The 14956-nt window shown below is 38.6% G+C and overlaps 1 protein-coding gene across 6 annotated transcripts in view; it reads left to right on the plus strand.

The window, feature by feature from the left end:
* The window catches only part of CDKL5 (cyclin dependent kinase like 5), a 182121-nt gene that overhangs the window by 35214 nt on the left and 131951 nt on the right, over positions 1-14956 (plus strand). Inside the window, exon 1 of one of the 6 annotated variants that reach the window (XM_055565129.1) lies at positions 4337-4386. The exons of the other annotated variants lie outside the window; for them this stretch is intronic. The gene's annotated coding sequence lies outside the window, so the exon portion shown is untranslated. Of the gene's footprint in view, positions 1-4336; positions 4387-14956 lie in introns of those variants that run through there. 6 annotated transcript variants of the gene reach the window in all.

Below are 14956 nucleotides of genomic sequence, written 5' to 3' on the forward strand. Positions count from 1 at the left end.
GATGTCCTTTAATTTTTTTTTTAAATACTGTTTTCTATAGCTTTCTATGTAGAGGATGTCTACTTTTCTTTCTGTTTATTTCTAGGAATTTAATATTTTTGATGGTATTGTCAGTTCAGTTCAGTTCATTTCAGTTGCTCAGTCATGTCCGACTCTTTGTGACCCCGTGAATCGCAGCACGCCAGGCCTCCCTGTCCATCACCAACTCCCGGAGTTCACTCAAACTCACGTCCATTGAGTTGGTAATGCCATCCATCCATCTCATCCTCTGTCATCCCCTCTTCCTCCTGCCCCCAATCCCTCCCAGCATCAGAGTCTCTTCCAATGAGTCAACTCTTCCCATGAGGTGGCCAAAGTGCTGGAGTTTCGGCTTTAGCATCATTCCTTCCAAAGAACACCCAGGACTGATTTCCTTCAGAATGGACTGGTTGGATCTCCTCGCAGTCCATGGCATTGTATTGTATTGTAAATGATATTAAAAATTCATTTTCTAACTTTATTGCTGGTATATTGAAATACAGTTGATTTTTAAATATTATCTTCTGTATTCCTCAGCTTTGGTAAACTCATTGTTTTTCTGATAGTTCATAGCTTATTTTGGATTTCCTATATATACAGTCTGGGAATAATAGTTTTTTCCCCTTCATTCCCAAGTGTCATATTTTTGTCCAGCTTTCTATTTGTGAGCAATGGAAGTGTTTGCCTGAATTACCCAAGCATCATTATTGGGAGCAGAAATTTTTCTTAAATAAAAAATTAAAACTGTATTCTATTGTCACTTTTTAATTACCTTTGAATTTAAACCCAAATCCGTGGGTACTTCAACAGCCATGAAGTCCAGAGAAAGGTAATAGGATCTTTTCAGACAAGACATCATAAATGTTCCTAAAGGTTGTATAAACAAATCTTATAAAAATGTTTGTTTTAAATGTTTAAAATTTAGTTTTAGTGGTGAGAACTCTTAATGTGTATCCCAAGGGCTTATATATTAATACTTATCAGTAGCTTAAAGAATTTCTCAAAGTAGTGACGTCACTAGTGAAGCCACAGTTTCCCTCTGATGTGCTGTCTTCTTAAGCATCATTCTTAGAAGCCTCCCACCCAAGGTAGCCCAAGGAGCTCTCCGCTTTGCAGAGGGCATTGGCTTGTCTGGGTATTGCCGTGTGGTGCCAGTGGAGATGAATTGCAGGAAGAGCTCTCAGAACTGCGTGGGGAGAGAAGTGGCATTTGAGTGTCAGTATGGGGAATGTCAGATGGTGTTTCACAGAGGAAAACTTGGTGGGTTGCAGCTGAGGAATCAGAGTCTCATTGCAGCTTGTCCTCTGGCAATGTCAAGTATGCTTCTGTGAGCTGGAGGAGTCTGTGGGCTGCTGTCAGGGAGGCAGTCAACAGATGCCAAGCAGTCTCAGGCAAGTGACTGCAGCTTAAAACAGACAACCTCTGCAGGGTCATCTCCATGGGGGAGTTCTGTGCCATCCTGGTTGTGGAATTTCATTGGTAACAAAATGGAGCTGGAGAGTTGAATCTTTACCAGCTGAGCCACAAGGGAAGCCCAGAGATGACCAGCAAGAGGCAATTATAACAAGCAAGGGCTATTTTAACTATTTTGGATCTGTTAAGAAATACCTGGTGTAACAGGGAAGTGACTATCTTGTAAAATAGTCTGTTTCTCAGAGTTTTCCTGGATGGAATAATTTTAAACACTCTTTAAGAATTTTCCTTTCAAAAATTATGAGGCGACTCCTTTTGCAAAACAAGGGTTCATTTATTAGCATGAATATCTCCTGATCTTCTCCACTCCATGCATATTTTATCTACTTATGAAGCTGGGTTTTCATATATAATAATTTTTTTCAGTCACAAGGAGTACTTCAGCAATCAGTACCTGAGTCCGGTATTTAATTATGGTTCTTACAGCAGTATATCTTGGCAATTGTGAGCTGTTTTTTTGCCCTTGAATGTGGTAGGCTAACTATGGGACAGGCTTCCCAGGTGACTTAGTGGTAAAGAATCCTCCTGCTAATGCAGGAGATGCGGGTTCAATCCCTGGGTCAGCACTATCCCCTGGAAAAGGAAATGGCAACCCACTCCAGTATTCTTGCCTGGGAAATCCATGGACAGAGGAGCCTGGCAGACTGTAGTCCATGGAGTCACAAAGAGTCGGATATGACTGAGGAACTTTCTAAAAATACCATATCTACTGATTTCTCTCTTTGTTATTAAAGTTTTATGATCCCAATAAATGAATTACAGGCCAGAGAATATTCAAAACTTGTGAAGGAAAACAGGTACAAAATTTAAGTATGGATAACTATAGAATCTTTGGTGGGTTTGGGATTAAAAATAACTGAGTATGCCATGAGACTTTCTGAAATGTCCGTACTCCACTCTAGTAATGGTGAATAAAAGCAGGTAACCCTTTGCAAGAGATATTAATTTGAGAATATTTATGTTCTTTGAAATACAGAGCTTCAAAAGTTTGTCAGCTTGGTTGATACATTCAACCAGCAAAATTAACTGGTTTGCTGTTCTCAGACTCTTACTACATCTTTTGTGCTCCAAGTCTGCCTTCTGTCTTCTGCAGTGCCCGTGTAATATACTTTCTAGTTGATTTTTTTCTTTAAAGGATGATCTAACAGGGTAGGGGAGTAAGGACATTATAAAAGATAGAAAGTGCTGAAAAGAATTTTCATTTATCTGCTTCCTGCCGTCCATAATGGGGTGGGGAATCATTTGTCTCTTTCCCATTTGATTTTCCTTTTTTTCTTCTCTAGAGTTGGGAGAATCTCTTCTAATTTCTTTTAAAAACATTCATCAATAATGACTGAAGTATTCTGAAAAGTTAGATGTACCTCTCAGACATAGTTGTAGAATATTTTTTTAAATTAATTTTTATTGGAGTATAGTTGATTTACAATGTTGTGTTAGTTTCTGCTGTTCAGCAAAGTGAATTGGTCATACATAGACATATATCCACTCTTTTAGATTCTTTTCCCATATAGATCATTGCAGAGTACTGAGTAGAGTTTCCGGTGTTATACAGTAGGTCCTTATTAGTTATCTATTTTATATATAGATCTGGGTTCGATCCCTGGGTCAGGAAGATCCCCTGGACAAGGAAATGGCAACCCACTCCAGTACTCTTGCCTGGAATATCCCAGGAACACAGTCCACAGGGTCACAAAGAGTCGGACATGACTGAGCGACTTCACTTTCACTTTATATATAGTAGTGTGTGTATGTCAGTCCCAATCTCCCAATTTATCCCTCCCCCTTGAAAGTGGTTCATTTGTGTCCAACTCATTGGGACCCAGTGGACTGTAGCCCACCAGACTCTTCTGTCTATGGGCTTCTCCAGGCAAGAATACCGGAGTGGGTTGCCATTTCCTTCTCCAGGGGATCTTCCTGACCCAGGGATCGAACCCAGGTCTCCTGCATCGGCAGGCAGATTTCTTGCCGTCTGAACCACTAGGAAAGTTCTAAATAATAATCTTCATTGCCACCATCATGTTTTCTTAACATGTAATGAATTTCTTAACATTAGTAATTAATTGATAACACTTTTCTTTTGAGTTTCAACTCTGTAACTTACCTCTTCTCTGTATTTTTATGTTTTGAAAATGAAGCTTCATTTTATTTTCCATAGCTCAGGAAAAATACTTCCATGTGTAATCCTTTGACTGTACTTTGTGTGTGTGTCTTGTTTCTGTGGTTTCCTTCATGAAATCTTTTAGGGCTAAAGGTAATTGAAGTGCATTTGCTTTTTTCCACCTCAAATGCTTTAAAAATATACCTCAGCAACTGCTTATAGATGGCTTTTTGATTTGTTAGTTCTTGGTTTTTGTCTTGGTACAGCAGAAGATGGCTGACTTTATACAGTAAGTTGAAGGTATCTTTACTTATACGACTGTAAATTATCAGTAATGTTGATAGTGTAATGCAATTTAGAAGTGGTTCTAGATGTAGCATAGTTCTAAATTGTTTAGACTGAGTAGAAAATTTCCAAATGATATTGTTTAACTTAATAAAATAACAGTGCTTTGCAGGTAATTTAATTGTCATCAGAACCGACAAGAAATATTACTTGCTTTAAAAATACTTTATTTACTTCAATAAAAATTTTGCTCTTAAAATGCTAGTAATATTTCATAAATCTATTATTCCATATGGTTCTTGACATAAATTACTTGTCTCATTTGGGGAATATCTTTAAGCACAAGCTCATTAATTGAGATGATAAATTCCACTTTCTTGAGATGTTAGCCTTCTTATTTCTGTCATCTGTTGTTTTAAATGAATCTTATTTAATTACTAATAATAGTTATTTTCTTATTAGTGGCTGCTGTGCATCAGAGGCTCTACTGATACAACCTTGAATCCTCACCTGTAAGTAGGTAGTGTTAGTCCCTCTTAGTGAATGAGAAAAGAGACTTAAAGAGGCTAAATAATTTGCTCATGGTCACATGATTAATGAAGGTTGACACCTGGATGTGTTAGTATTCTCAGAAAGATGGACAGAGGGTTCCAGGTAGAGGAAGGGTTTGTGCCAATAAGCAGTGCACTTGGCCTGATTGTTCATCATCTTAATTGGTCTTGGATTATTGAAATAATACTTTATCTTCTGAGAAGGACATATTAAAGTGTAGAAGCTGAAAGAAAATTCACTTTTGATTTTAAAACTTATTAGGATATGCTAGCTTACATTAACATAGTCATTTCATATGTTTGCATAATTAAAAATAGGTAATCAGATCAGATAAGTCACTCAGTCGTGTCTGACTCTTTGCAACCCCATGAATCACAGCACACCAGGCCTCCCTGTCTATCACCAACTCCCGGAGTTCACTGAGACTCACGTCCATCGAGTCAGTGATGCCATCCAGCCATCTCATCCTCTGTCGTCCCCTTCCCCTCCTGCCCCCAATCCCTCCCAGCATCAGAGTCTTTTCCAATGAGTCAACTCTTTGCATGAGGTGGCCAAAGTACTGGAGTTTCAGCTTCAGCATCATTCCTTCAAAGAAATCCCAGGGTTGATCTCCTTCAGAATGGACTGGTTGGATCTCCTTGCAGTCCAAGGGACTCTCAAGAGTCTTCTCCAACACCTCAGTTCAAAAGCATCAGTTCTTCGGTGCTCAGCTTTCTTCACAGTCCAACTCTCACATCCATACATGACCACAGGAAAAACCATAGCCTTGACTAGGCGGACCTTTGTTGGCAAAGTAATGTCTCTGCTTTTGAATATGCTATCTAGGTTGGTCATAACTTTTCTTCCAAGGAGTAAGTGTCTTTTAATTTCACGGCTGCAGTCACCATCTGCAGTGATTTTGGAGCCCAGAAAAATAAAGTCTGACACTGTTTCCACTGTTTCCCCATCTATTTCCCATGAAGTGGTAGGACCGGATGCCATGATCTTTGTTTCTGAATGTTGAGCTTTAAGCCAACTTTTTCACTCTCCACTTTCACTTTCATCAAGAGGCTTTTTAGTTCCTCTTCACTTTCTGCCATAAGAGTGGTGTCATCTGCATATCTGAGGTTATTGATATTTCTCCCGGCAATCTTGATTCCAGCTTGTGTTTCTTCCAGTCCAGCGTTTCTCATGATGTACTCTGCAGAGAAGTTAAGTAAGCAGGGTGACAATATACAGCCTTGACGTACTCCTTTTCCTATTTGGAACCAGTCTGTTGTTTCATGTCCAGTTCTAACTGTTGCTTCCTGACCTGCATACAGATTTCTCAAGAGGCAGGTCAGGTGGTCTGGTATTCCCATCTCTTTCAGAATTTTCCACAGTTGATTGTGATCCACACAGTCAAAGGCTTTGGCGTAGTCAATAAAGCAGAAATAGATGTTTTTCTGGAACTCTCTTGCTTTTTCCATGGTCCAGTGGATGTTGGCAATTTGATCTCTGGTTCCTCTGCCTTTTCGAAAACCAGCTTGAACATCAGGAAGTTCACGGTTCACATATTGCTGAAGCCTGGCTTGGAGAATTTTGAGCGTTACTTTACTAGCGTGTGAGATGAGTGCAATTGTGCAGTAGTTTGAGCATTCTTTGGCACTGCCTTTCTTTGGGATTGGAATGAAAACTGACCTTTTCCAGTCCTGTGGCCACTGCTGAGTTTTCCAAATTTGCTGGCATATTGAGTGCAGCACTTTCACGGCATCATCTTTCAGGATTTGGAATAGCTCAACTGGAATTCTATCACCTCCACTAGCTTTGAAATACAGAATGTGCAAGGGTTTCTTTAAAATACTGAATCTTGTGTCTAGATTGAGTAAAGTGGGAGTTATTTCAAGGAAAATGATAATGCCATGCAGAAGAGCAGGCACTGTGGTCACCAGGAAGCTGTCTAGTTTTCCCACCTACTCTGTTGTGAATGGGGAGAAAGCCCTTCAGTTAAGCTAGAGCAGAGCTCCTCCTCAGAAGCTGATTTGGAGACCTGTGGTATAAGCTTTGTTTTCTCATTCATATAATGAATGTGTAGGGTTTATTATACCTTCAAGATTCTGTGATTCCCTGAACAAGAAGATGGTAGTTTGTGTTTCAGAGGGCTTTACATATCATTTGTATGGAATTTTTTGAAAGAGTGAGTTAGTACTGTGGCACCGTAAAGTACAGTGTATTGTGGATAGTCCACATACAGATAATAACTGACAGTAATATTGTTTATAAGCTTATCCTCTGTCAGTTACTGTGAGCCCCATAAATATGTATAGTCAATTCTTAATTATTTAAGAATTGTTAAAATGGTTTGTCCTAAACCCATTTCTTTCCCCTTTATCTTTCTTTTAGAAATGTGGATCATGGGACTTCTCTGGTGGTCCAGTTGTCAAGACTCCATGCTTCCAATGTAAGGGATGCAGATTCCATCCCTTGTCAAGGAACTAAGATTCCACATGCCACATGGGCCAGCCAAAAAGTAGAAATGTGGATCATTATTCTCTCTCATTTGAGAGGCAGAAAAGAGTTGAAATGCAGATACAAGATATAATCGTGTTGTGATATCTAGTTTCTAGGAGATTATGATTTATCTAAAGGAAATAGATATGTATGCAAACAATAAATGTTTAAATAAGGGTATAATGAATGTTATACAAGTGTTGTAGGTAAGAATTTATAGACTAGCCTTTTAAATTTTTATTATGGGTATATATTAGTTAATCTTAACCAAAAAAAGAACACAGAATTTATAGAGAATAACTTCTAGCTAGGCTGAACAGAGAGGAAATAATAATTTACTTGATTTTTAAGAAAATGATGGCTAATATTTCAGTTGGCAAAGACTGGGGCCAGGGGTGGGGAAGTGATTGGAACAAAGGTATAAAAGTGGGAAAGTGCAAAGGCATATTCTAGCTGTTGATTAGTAGGTGTAGTTGATTTGGAACCAAGAATTCTTAAAGTGGAGTAGTAGATGATTGTCAAAAATTATAGTTAAATTCACAGGAAAGCAATTACCAAAGGTAATAGTTAATTTCAGATTAAGTAACATAACTATCCAGAGCCTAAATTTTCCCCACTGTAAATTAAAGTCAGATGAGATGATCCCTCACCTATTTAATAGGTGTTCAGTAGATATTTGTTGAATGAATAAGTGAGTGAGCAATTGAGTGAGTGAGTGAGTGAGTGAAAGAGATGTCTTTAGCTATTTCCCTTGACATCAGTGCCTTAGAAATTTGGAATTTTGATAGGCAGTGGGAAATTAACAGTTGTTGATAGTAAAATGATATAACAACTTGAGTCTAAAAAGAATGTCATGTTTTTTTCCTATAAATAATGCTTATGTGTTTTAAAATTTGTTTTTCTTATTTGCAAAGCAGGAATGGAGACACACACAGACTTGAAGAATAAATGTATGGATACCAAGGGGGATGGGGGGTAGGATGACCTGAGAGATTGGCATCGACATACACTACTACATGTAAAACAGATAACTAATGAGAGCGTGCTGTATAGCACAGGGAACTCTGCTCAGTGCCCTGTGGTGACCTAAATGGGAAAGAAATCCAAAAATGAGTGGATTATATGTATATCTATAGCTGATTCACTTTGCTGTACAGCAGAAACTTAACATTTTAAAGCAACTATACCCCAATTAAAAAAGAAAGAAAAGAAGAAAAAAAATAGTTTCTTTCTATAGGAATCAGTGGATCCCTGTCTGGACAATGAATTGTCAGGGCACTTTTAACACTTAAAATATTGAGTCTTAAATGTGTTAAGTATTTTTGTATAAAAATATTTAAAAAGTGAATGTGAGAGTTTAGAAATTTTTACAGCAATTTAACATTTTTACTGTATTTTGCAACATAATTTACATGAGATTAAAAAAAAAAGACTTTTATTCTAAATAGTTTGAGAATCTCTCGTCTAATGGTTCCGAAGTTTTTGGCTTTGGGTAGATGAAATGCCATGATTACATGAACTGATCTTTTTCCAAGTTATCTTTTTTTAGGGATTCTAGAAGAGTGTGATTATAATGTATTCATCTGAAAAGTGACTTCATAATGGAGCCTAAGAATAACGATTGTTGTTGCTGTTCAGTTGCTTAGTCATGTCCGACTCTTTGTGACCCCATGGACTTCAGCATACCAGGCTTCCCTGTCCTTCTCCGTTTCCTGGAGCTTACTCAAACTCATGTCCATTGAGTTGGTGATGCCATTCAACCATCTTGTCTTCTGTCATCCCCTCCTCCTCCTGTCTTCAATCTTTCCCAGCATCAGGGTCTTTTCTAATGACTGGGTTCTTTGCATCAGGTGGCCAAAGAATTGGAGATTCAGCATCAGTCCTTCCAGTGAATATTCAGGACTGATTTCCTTTAGGATGGACTGGTTGGATCTTCTTGCAGTCTAAGGGACTCTCAAGAATCTTCTCCAACACCACAGTTCAAAAGCATCAATTCTTCAGTGCTCAGCCTTCTTTATTCAATTCTCACATCCATACATGACTACTGGAAAAACCGTAGCTTTGACTGTATGGATTTGTTGGCAAAGAAATGTCTCTGCTTTTTAATACGCTGTCTAGGTTTGTCATAGCTTTTCTTCCAAGGAACAAGCATCTTCTAACTTCATAGCTGCAGTCACCATCTGCAGTGGTTTTGGAGCCCAAGAAAATAAAGTCTCTCACTGTTTCCATTGTTTCCCCATCTATTTGCCATGAAGTGATGGGATTGGATGCCATGATCTTAGTTTTTTTAATGTTGAGTTTTAAGCCAACTTTTTCACTTTCCTCTTTCACTTTCATCAGTTCAGTTCAGTTCAGTTCAGTCACTTAGTCGTGTCCGACCTTTTGTGACCCCATGAATCGCAGCATGCCAGGCCTCCCTGTCCATCACCAATTCCAAGAGTTCATTCAGACTCACGTCCATCGAGTCAGTGATGTCATCCAGCCATCTCATCCTCTGTCGTCCCCTTCCCCTCCTGCCCCCAATCCCTCCCAGCCAGCATCACAGTCTTTTCCAATGAGTCAACTCTTTGCATGAGGTGGCCAAAGTACTGGAGTTTCAGCTTCAGCATCATTCCCTCCAAAGAAATCCCAGGGCTGATCTCTTTCAGAATGGACTGGTTGAATCTCCTTGCAGTCCAAGGGACTCTCAAGAGTCTTCTCCAACACCACAGTTCAAAAGCATCAATTCTTCAGTGCTCAGCTTTCTTCACAGTCCAACTCTCAGATCCATACATGACCACAGGAAAAACCATAGCCTTGACTAGACGGACCTTTGTTGGCAAAGTAATGTCTCTGCTTTTCAATATGCTATCTAGGTTGGTCATAACTTTCCTTCCAAGGAGTAAGAGTCTTTTAATTTCATGGCTGCAGTCACCATCTGCAGTGATCTTGGAGCCCAGAAAAATAAAGTCTGACACTGTTTCCACTGTTTCCCCATCTATTTCCCATGAAGTGATGGGACCAGATGCCATGATCTTTGTTTTCTGAATGTTGAGCTTTAAGCCAACCCTTTCACTTTCATCAAGAGGCTCTTTAGTTCTTTGCTTTCTGCCATAAGGGTAGTGTCATCTGCATATCTGAGGTTATTGATATTTCTCCCGGCAATCTTGATTCCAGCTTGTGCTTCATCCAGCCCAGCATTTTGCATGATGTACTCTGCATATCAGTTAAATAAGCAGGGTGACAGTATACAGTCTTGACATACTCCTTTCCTGATTTGGAACCAGCCTGTTGTTCCATGTCTGGTTCTAACTGCTGCTGCTTGGCGTGCATACAGATTTCTCAAGAGGCAGGTAAGGTGGTCTGGTATTCCTATCTCTTTAAGAATTTCCCACAGTTCATTGTGGTCGACACAGACAAAGGCTTTAGTGCAGTCAGTTAAGCAGAAGTAGATGTTTTTCTGGAACTCTCTTGCTTTTTCTATGATCCAGCGGATGTTGGCAATTTGATCTCTGGTTCCTCTGCCTTTTAAATCCATCTTGTATATTTGGAAGTTCTTGGTTTATGTTCTGGTGAAGTTTAGCTAAAAGGATTTTGAACATTACCTTGCTAGCATGTGAAATGAGTGTAATTGTGTGGTAGTTTGAACATTCTTTGGCATTGCCCTTCTTTGGGATTGGGATGAAAACTGACCTTGTCCAGTCCTGTGGCCACTGCTGAGTTTTCCAAATTTGCTGGCATATGGAGCACAGCATTTTAACAGCATTATCTTTTAGGATTTGAAATAGCATAGCTGGGATTCCATCACCTCCACTAGCTTTGTTCGTAGTGATGCCTCTTAAGGCCCAGTTGAATATAACCCATAGGGCAGGTTTTATTCTTGATGAAACTACCTTAAGTCAGAAATAAAGTTAAATCTTGAGATTCTCATGTTCTCAATTTGTATGACTTATATTCCTTACTGTTAACCTGAAGTTCTAGTTTGTATTCATTCAGCTCTCCATGATACCCCTCTATTTTGCAGTATAAAATTTTCCAATAATAAATGACAATTAGATAAGACCCAGTAATTGTCAGTCATGTAGTATTGTTTTCCACATGCTCCTCTATATTCCCAATTTCAGTTATCAGTGCCCTGATATGCCCACTAGTCAAGGCAGAAGAAATTTTGTAGTCATCTAGACTTCTCCATTTCTCATTAATCAACTGTTTTTAAATTGGCACTGGGTCTTTTCAGTACACCTCCTAAATAACTCAAATTTATCCACCTTTCTCTCTTTACTGCTGCTTCAGTTGAGATTTTCATCCTTTTGTGCCTGGCCTCCATCAATCAGTAGCTTTCTGATTAGTGTCTCTGCCCTAACCCTCTTCCTGCCTCCATGGTGGTTTTTCTGAAACATAATACTGATAAATACACATCTAAAAAGCTTCTAAAATTATTATTGTCTATGGCAGTAGCCTTGAAATGTCCTGTGCAGCAGTTGAATCTTTTCTTAAAATATAGGGACACATATCTGTGGCATGGAATTCAAGGCCTTTAATGATTTAGTTCCTGCCTTGTCCTTGTCATCCCTGGACCTGTGCCCTAGATTTCAGAGAAGCTGAATGTCTTGAGTTCTACAATCACTCCTTGTTTTTTGTTTTTTGGAGGTTTTTTTTTTTTTTTTTTTTTTTTTGCTTATTTTAGGAAGAATTTTTCCTGGAATACCTCTACCGTTATGTCTGTCTTATATTCTGTTCTTGTCTCAAGAATGTCACCTGAATATCCTGAGTGGTAATAGTGTGTGCTAATGGGTGAGTTCTTGCAGAGGTCCCTAGATGACATCAGGATGGGGCCTGGTTATCAGAAGGACTAGCCATGATTAGGTTAGAACTTTTAGCCCCCTCATCCTACCCCCACTTCTGGGGAAAAGAGGGGGCCAGAGATTGAGTTCAATTGCCAGTGGCCAGTGATTGAATCAGTTGTGCCTACATAATAAAACCACCATGAAAAACCTCTTGAACAACAGGCTTTGGGGAGCTTCTGGGTTGGTGAACACATTGAAGTGCTGGGAAGGTGCTATACCCTACGAGGGCATGGAAGCTTTGCCCCTCTTCCCTCCACCCCTGTAACCCCCTTTGCATCTCTTCAATTTGGCTGTTCCTGAGTTATATCCTCTATAATAATCAAGTAATGGTTTAAATAAAGCATTTCTTGAGTTCTGAGTCATTCTAGAGAATTATCAAACCTGAGGAATGGTTTGTGGGAACCTCCAAATTCTTTTAGCTAAGTAGGACAGAGGTGCAGATGGCCTGGGGACCAGGTACTTGTGACTGGCATCTACAGTGACAGAAATTTGTGGGACTGAACTGTTAAACCTATGGAGTCTGATGTTAATTAACTCTGGGCAGTTAGTGTTCGATTGTAGCATGCCCAGGTATTAGAGATTTGGTGTTGGAAAGGTGCCACATATTTGGTGTCAGGGTGACTTAACTTCAGTTTACAAATGGAAACCAACCAAAACTTTAAGAGACTGCTCAGCTTATTATTAAATTAGTACGTGGGAGTGCTGTAATTCAAGAGTCCTCTTAACCATATCTTGTTTTGTTTAAATAATAATGTCCTTGAGGGAATGAACCTTCTTTTTCTTCTAACATATTAATTTTTTTATTATTTATTAGTCATGTGTTCCAGTCTCTTGAACTTAATTGAATGCTTTCATCAATTAATGGCCTTGATAAAATTGCTTGTAATTTTGACTGTTATTTGTTTGGCCAAAGTGATGTTACTTATCCTTGTAAAGTTATCAGGACAAACAGCTGGGGAAGTGCAAGCTTTTAAGCTTGATTTTTTTTTTTTAGTTCCTTCTGTATTTTAAATAGGACACAAATATCTCTGTAAATAAAAATAACTTCCTCCCAACCCATTTGGAAAATATCCCAGACTTCCTCTTCATGCCTTGCAAAGTTGCTGCTGTCTAGTCTTTGTTACTATTTGTTTTTTCCCTTTAAAATAAGTGACCCTCCTAGGAATAGCTTAATCACCAGATGTTTGGTCAGCAGTATTCCACTTATTCTGGTTTTGTAGTTCTTCCTAATAGGCTTGAAAGGTAATCACTGCATTCCTTCTCTAGTTCTAAAATGATTTTACTCAATTACTCTTGTAACTTACCTTGGTAAGTGATTTGGAGCCAAAATGAAAAGAGAGAAGATAGGATATATATATTTTATACTGGTCCTTTATGAATTGATGGTTATTCGTTGAGAATTTTCACACTCATTTTCAGTTTCAGAGGTTCTGAGTGTTTAGAAATGAAATTGTGGAAGTTCCAACAGAGGATCCTTATTTTTTAACTGAGGAAATGAAAGTTGTAAAGGTCAACCATTGGAGAAGGCAATGGCACCCCACTCCAGTACTCTTGCCTGGAAAGTCTCATGGATGGAGGAGCCTGGTAGGCTGCAGTCCATGGGATCGCACAGAGTTGGACACGACTGAAGTGACTTAGCAGCAGCAGCAGCAAGGTCAACCATAAAGCTGATACTTTGGCTTGGTGAGAGACACCCAGGATTTAGAATCTTTCTGATGTAAATTTTCAGCCTACCATGAATCTGGAGAATTGATAACATCAGTCTGTGACAGCAATAACATTGTTTAGCCTGGAAGCAACCTTTGTGAATTTTCCAGATTATTGACAGTGTTTGAAAGTATTTGATGTCTTCAGGACTAATAAACTCTGCCATGTACTTTTATCTTTTTCAATTAGTAGATATTTCAAATTTCCAAAAATAGGAATCAGTTCAGTCATTCAGTCGCGTCCAACTCTTTGCTACTCCATGAATCGCAGCACGCCAGGCCTCCCTGTCCATCACCAACTCCCGGAGTTTACCCAAACTCATGTCCATTGAGTCAGTGATGCCATCTCATCCTCTGTTGTTCCCTTCTCCTGCCTCCAATCCCTCCCAGCATCAGGGTCTTTTCCAATGAGTCAACTGTTTGCATGAGGTGGCCAAAGTATTGGAGTTTCAGCTTTGGCATCAGTCCTTCCAATGAACACCCAGGACTGATCTCCTTTAGGATGGACTGGTTGGATCTCCTTGCAGTCCAAGGGACTCTCAAGAGTCTTCTCCAACACAACAGTTCAAAAGCATCAATTCTTCGGTGCTCAGCTTTCTTCACAGTCCAACTCTCACATCCATAAACCTCCTTTTTCAAATATATCATGTATAAAAAGAATGTACAAAACAGATATAAGTGGTATTTAATTAGAATAGAATTTTAAGCATAATTTTGATTTATTGAAAAATAAATTGAGAAAAATCAAATTTGTGAAATGCTGTATTAGAGTATTTAACTTCCATCTAGCTTAAAATAACTGAATGGATGTACCATAGTTCATTTCACCAGGCCTCTCTTGATATTTAGGTCGTTTCCATTCTTACTGCTTTTACACACAATGCAGCAGTGAATAAAATATCTTTATCATGTATATGTGTATCTGTTTTCTGAGGATAAATTCCTAGAAATATAATTTCTGTGTCATTAGAATGTATTTGTTTTTACTTTTGAAAGATATCAAATGGTTTCCAAAAAATTGTATCAGTATATATACATTCCCACCAGCAATATATGAGCAAGCTTAATTCCCTCATGCTCTCATCAACATGGTATATTAGTTTTGGTCTTTGCTAACCTAAAAAATTATATCTCAATATAGTTTGAATCTTCAGTTTTTATTATATCTAAAGTCAAGTAACTTTAGATATGTTTAAGAGGCATTTGTGTTTCCTCTTCTGGAACTATATGTTCATATCACTTTGCCCATTTAAAAAATTGGGCTTATTGCCCCTCTTATCGAGCAATAGGTTCCTTTTATGTGTTATACCTTTTATGTGTTATGTGTTTTACCTTTTTGTGGCATAAGTTGCAGATTCTTTTCCTCATTTTTAAATTTCTCTTTTCCCTTTGATTTTTGCCTTTTTCATTTTATGGATATGTAAACTCAAACTTAACATGCCTAAAATGGAATCTTGAATTTCTTCCCTTCCCTTAACCTGCTCCTCTTCTAGTTTTCCTCATATCAAGAAGCAACAGCCTTCATCTAC

This window comes from Bubalus kerabau, chromosome X, assembly GCF_029407905.1.
Source record: "Bubalus kerabau isolate K-KA32 ecotype Philippines breed swamp buffalo chromosome X, PCC_UOA_SB_1v2, whole genome shotgun sequence".
In the NCBI taxonomy this organism is placed as follows: domain Eukaryota; kingdom Metazoa; phylum Chordata; class Mammalia; order Artiodactyla; family Bovidae; genus Bubalus; species Bubalus kerabau.